The sequence below is a fragment of the Neophocaena asiaeorientalis genome, unplaced genomic scaffold, assembly GCF_003031525.2.
Source record: "Neophocaena asiaeorientalis asiaeorientalis breed wild unplaced genomic scaffold, Neophocaena_asiaeorientalis_V1.1 scaffold1097, whole genome shotgun sequence".
In the NCBI taxonomy this organism is placed as follows: domain Eukaryota; kingdom Metazoa; phylum Chordata; class Mammalia; order Artiodactyla; family Phocoenidae; genus Neophocaena; species Neophocaena asiaeorientalis.
Genome location: NW_020174697.1, coordinates 655,147 through 660,790, shown reverse-complemented (window position 1 = coordinate 660,790; position 5,644 = coordinate 655,147). Strand labels below are relative to the sequence as shown.

The 5,644-nt window shown below is 44.4% G+C and overlaps 1 protein-coding gene across 1 annotated transcript in view; it reads right to left on the bottom strand.

Moving 5' to 3' along the window:
* BCORL1 (BCL6 corepressor like 1) overlaps nt 1-5,644 on the bottom strand; it is a 56,169-nt gene that overhangs the window by 49,431 nt on the left and 1,094 nt on the right.

The following is a 5,644-nucleotide window of genomic DNA, read 5'->3' as shown; positions in this document are numbered from 1 at the left end:
GGCTCCGGACGCACAGGCTCAGCGGCCATGGCTCGCGGGCCCAGCCGCTCCGCGGCATGTGGGATCTTCCCGGACCGGGGCACGACCCCATGTCCCCTGCATCGGCAGGCGGACTCTCAACCACTGCGCCACCAGGGAAGCCCTGGCCTTTTTAAAAAAAACTCTCCTGGACCTCTTACACAAATACTTGGAGAGGCCATTATCAGCCTATTTTTTTTCTATTCTCTCACCCCAGAATATGGGCTTAACTCATTTTGTACATTTACTCATTCAAAGGTACACACACACACACACACACAAATTAGCTCACAGAATTTCAAACTCTCAACATTGGCTCAACCTGCTACCAGTCTATAGGTTTCTCAAGGCTAGAAAAAATATTTTCTACTTCTTTCAATAGTTCCTCCCAATAGTGTCTAGCATGACACAAAGTACACAATATGCGCTTGATATTACTTGCTAAACTACAGGGAAAAACTAAAATTCCCTCTACCCCACACAGAAACCAAGAACAACCCCATGTAAAAAGCACTGTGTCGGGCTTCCCTGGTGGCGCAGTGGTTAAGAATCCACCTGCCAGTGCAGGGGACACGGATTCAAGCCCTGGTCTGGGAAGATCCCACATGCCATGGAGCGACTAAGCCCGTGCGCCACAACTACTGAGGCTGCACTCTAGAGCCTGCAAGCCACAACTACTGAGCACCCGCACCTAGGGCCTGTGCTCCACAACAAGAGAAGCCACCACAATGAGAAGCCCGTGCACTGCAAGGAAGAGTAGCCCCTGCTCGCCGCAACTAGAGAAAGCCCGTGTGCAGCAACGAAGACCCAACACAACCAAAAATAAATAATTAGTTAATTTTTTTAAAAAGGCATTGGGTCTTTGAATTCCTTTTACGTCCCATGATCTCTCATAAACTTTCTTTCTTCTCCTTACTTCCATGATAAAGAAACCACAGAAATAAAATAAAATTGGGCTGGGGCAAAACAATAAAGTCAACTTCCAATTATCTGTAGCTTAGCCGCAGCTAATTTTTAAACCCAGCCGACTTATGGACTGCCTTCTGCCACTTATAGTAGATGTGTGCTCAGGGAACAACTCATTTTAATATTTGCCTAAGCATAATATAAATAGGAAGGTAGATCTGCTGGGGAGGGGGACAGGTAGAGAATAATAATGCATTTCTGAAGTCAAACAGAAATTATTAATTTGTTCACTCATCTAGTTTTAAATTGGCCTGGTATCACACTCTCCCTATATTGGCATAGCTGATTGTTGGCATCAAAGTTCACTTTGGCTGCAGAGAGGGACTATATTTTACAGCCCATCGTTTTTCTCTGCCCAAAAGTTTGGTTTGGGGATACCCGAGCTATTTGAGACGTTAATCTCTCTCATCCAATCACTGATGAACATCCTTGTCATAGAGCCATACCAGACCTGGGCTCTATCTACCAGCTCTTGTAGAACTTCCAGATGTCAGAGACAGCTGGAAAGCCCAACCAGTCATAATTAAACACAGCAGCCCTTTTCAGAAAGCAATGGCTTTTTAAAATGTCACCCTGGTAAACTACATTTGGGTCATTTCTAAAGGACGGACCAAAATGTGCCCTGAAGTTTCGACTGGATATACACCCTTCAGTTCCTGTTCTGAAATACTAAGCAGGGTTACAGCACAGCTGTTAAAGAAGCTGCCACTTCCACCTCAAAGGTGGATGCAATAATGCAGTGATGAGCCAAGCTCTTTCTTCCTACCACGTCGTAAACGCTAAATATGTACTAATACAACAGAAATATGGAGAAAGAGCACAGAGAATCAAGATATAAGGGGAGCACTCAGGAGCTATTGATAGTTTTCTTTCTGCCACCATGTTTACCATAGTGTAATATAAAAAGGTAATGTCATAGGACACAGTTGAATAAGAAAAACTAGATTATACTATAATAATAGATGCCATTTATTGGGCACCTGCTATGGACCTGGCACTATAGATGCATCATGTAATCCTCACAGCCCTGTGAGACTGGGATTATCATCTCCATTTTATAGATGAGAAAACTGAGGCTCAAGAAAGTTCCACACGACTAGGAAGTAGAAGAATCAGGACTGTAACCGAGGGCTGTTATGTCTCCAAAGGCCTCCAGATAATTCTGATGCAGGCTAAAGTCTGAGAACCACTGGACCACACTAACCCGTGCGTGGTACCACCAAGTCATGCTGAGTAAAGCCTCGTCATAGTAAGACACCTAATCACCTCTCAGGTCTAGGTATAGAGTGCATCCGCTCACTCCGGGGCTCAGAGCCACATGTAGTGCACTTCTCTATAGAACTTGGAAAAATGAAAACCTGCTTGCTCTCCTTGTCCCCGGACACCAGCATTATAACAAAACTCGACTGTACCCTTAAATGGCACTAACACTAAGATTTCTAGGCATACCTTAGCAATGAGGTAACCAAATTTTGTTTCTTAGCAGACAGTCAAAGAAGCCTAAAACACAAAACTTTGCCTGCCCCTCAGTACTCTCAATTCTTCATGGATACTTAGCTTAAGGTCTTCTTAAAATCCAAATGAAGATGTATCCTGTGTCACATACTCTCATGAATAAGCTAAAAATTACCCCGTTTTACAAATAATAAATCATCTCTCTTCAAATTCATCACAATCCATTGGGCAGGGAGACTATGACCTTGACATGCAGCCTGCAGCCACTTTTTAAACAATGATTCACTTTTTAATGTTTTATGGGGAAAGGGTGGCTTCTGCTTTAAAAAAAAAAGAGGGAACCAGAACAGTATATTGGAATGATGGGGATAGAAAAAGAGTTAAATTTTACTCTTGACCAGAATTCAACTTTAGTTCACCAAAGAAAGTTTTCATCATAAAAGAGTGCTTTTAAGTTATGAACAGTAGGAAAGCATATGATTTAGAAGGAGAACAGTTTCTACGTTATTTTAAGGATGACCATTCAAAAACTGGCGTTAATAAAGCCTAGTTTGTATGTGAAATTATATAAAATACTGTATAGCATCCTAGTGGCCGAAAGGTAGATTACTTCTTATTACCTCCCTCTTTGGCCGGTCAGATGCTAAACCTTCTGGCAAGCAGAGACTCACACCCAACTGGAACTCCAGCATTAAGAAATTTCCTTTCTTTTGGAAAACTCAAAGGTCTAGGGCCTTCCTTCCCCCCTCATGTAATCATCAGTGGCTTCTCCTTTTCCCTGTCTATTTTATCCCAACAATTTCCACTTTCCCCAGCGCTCTCTCCTTTCCACTCTAGTGTTCACTTTCCCACCCAACTCAACCATGAACTCCTCCTCTCTCAATCCCAGATGCTGGTTGACACTGGAAAACAGCTCTCTACCCTCTGAGGCCATTCTAGTCCATCTCAAACTTAGCTCAGCCTAGAAGCAACGAACCACTCCAGCTGTCCAACCCCCAATTAGCGCCTCTCCTCCATACCCCCACCCCACCCTCCAATTCTGGCCCAAGGCTCTCAGGCCACTGTTCTTTATCCTGTTTCTTTCCGGAATTTCCATCATCCATCTCCATATATCTAGGATTCCTCCCACTTGCAGACTGGAAAAACTGGTGTATTCCCACTTTCTCCTTCTTTCAAGGCCATTCTATTTAGGATGGTTAATTCCTTCCCCCATTCAATATCCTTACTTTAGTCTAGATTTTCTAATTAATGCTTAGACTTACAAGCCCTGGATCCCAGCTAACTTCTGCTTCCTGGGCCCTCCCAGGGCAGTGGCTATCAAAGGCAAGTTTTTACCTTCCCCACACCAGCTCCCAATGACATCTGAATAAACACCTTCCTCCTTTGGCTTGTTATTCCACCCTCTTTCTCTATTCTGCATTTTTCAGCCTGTATAGTATCCCTAAACTCCCTATTTCCTTATGTGTAAATATATTTCTATTTCTTCCTACATATCAGTTTCTCTGTAGCCCTATTTTTACCCAAGATCATCCTTCTCTCTTGCTCAAACCTTACTGATTCTAGCATGGAAGTGTAAAGAGCCTTAAAGATTCTTCAAACTTTACTTTGGAAAACATTACCCTGGAGATTTCAAGGTTCCACTTTTTCCTACTTAGCCCTAACATGGAACCAGTGTGATCACCTTTCTTCCCTCTTCACTGTCCAACCAACCCACTTCTGACTTCTCTTTCTGCCTTCCTTCTTTCTAGTATTCAAGTCCTTTTCTCCCATAATTCTGTTCCCCTAAAAGAATACCCTCTAAAACCCATAATCCAGACTCATCGTGTTGAGATCCTCTGCCCCCTGTACTAACCTTTTTTTTCCTATGTAGTGAATTGTAGCATGAGTAAAGCAAAGAGACATCTGGAGGAACCCCCTTTGCTTCCCAAGAAAGTTTACATCACTGAGAAAGAAAGGGATCCTCCTTCCCTCCCTAGCCTCTCCTGGTAAATCAAAACAACCAGCTCTACAAGTGCCCTTGGTACAGCCACCATTGCTTGTGGAAATCCCCTCCACTCTGCCCAATCCAGACTCCAACTGCAGAGTTTCCCAGGGACTTAGCTTTCCTCTGCCCTGTCCCAACAATTTGCTATCTCTTCCTTGTGGCCTCAAGAACTAGTCCTCCTTAACCGAGACATCAGAGTCCTCTCCCCTTCCTTCATCAGCAACTTCTCAGGGCCATAACAAAAAGAAACCTACCTAGCTTTGCTGCAAAGCTAGCAACGGGGTCAACCCTCGTAACATCAATTTGAGTAAGGCTCTGTGCCCCATGGCCTGTGCCTCTTGTCCCCTACATCCACCCCAAGAGCAGCTGCCTCAGTCGCCGTATCAAAAGATGAGACTGCCTAGCAATATCCACATAGCTTGGTCAGATGGCCATGTCCCTCCTCAACTCCATCAGCCTTCAGATTCTCTTAACTTGCATCACCAAGCCTCCTGCTCCTCCTAGCTCTCCCAGTCTTTCCTACTAACTTTGCTTCTCCATCAAAATTTTACAGGTTCCTCCCCCTGCATTCTGCTTCTATTTGGAGCCTCTGGATGATTCTTGGGATTAGGTTACCCCATTTAATCCCCCGGTGGAATCCTCCGAATTTCTTTCCTACATACTGTCCTCTTCAGTACTACGTGGTGACATCCCCATCCAATCTAAGTACCCCTAAACTCTGCTCCACTGTGCTGCCTACCATCTCTCCCCAAATAAAGCTTCCTCTCTCCCAACATTCAAGGACAGGACAGGTAAACAGACAATTAGATGACCTTTAAAGTCCCTTCCAACCTGGTAATTTTATTATCAACCTAATCTAATCCCAACCCCGAATACATACCCCATTCACTTCCCCCGAAAAACGTTTCAGCAGTGTGACTTTGAGAAATAGCCTTCTAAGTTGAAAGAACCACGGGCTAACCAGGGCAATGCAAACCTACAGTTGCACCCCCAGAAGTCTCACCAAACATTTCTGCAATTGTACTCCACCTCTGTGCCACGGGGACTGTCTCCAAACTGCCTTGAGAGTATTCCGCTGCCGCAGAAGTTACAGGGTCCCCTTCTCACACTCGCATAAAGAGCCCCTAAACCGTGGGCTAGACGCGTCCTCACCAAGGTACGCCTGTCCTTACTGTCTACTCTAGAAGACACCAAGAATAAATAAGTATCACCGCATCGACA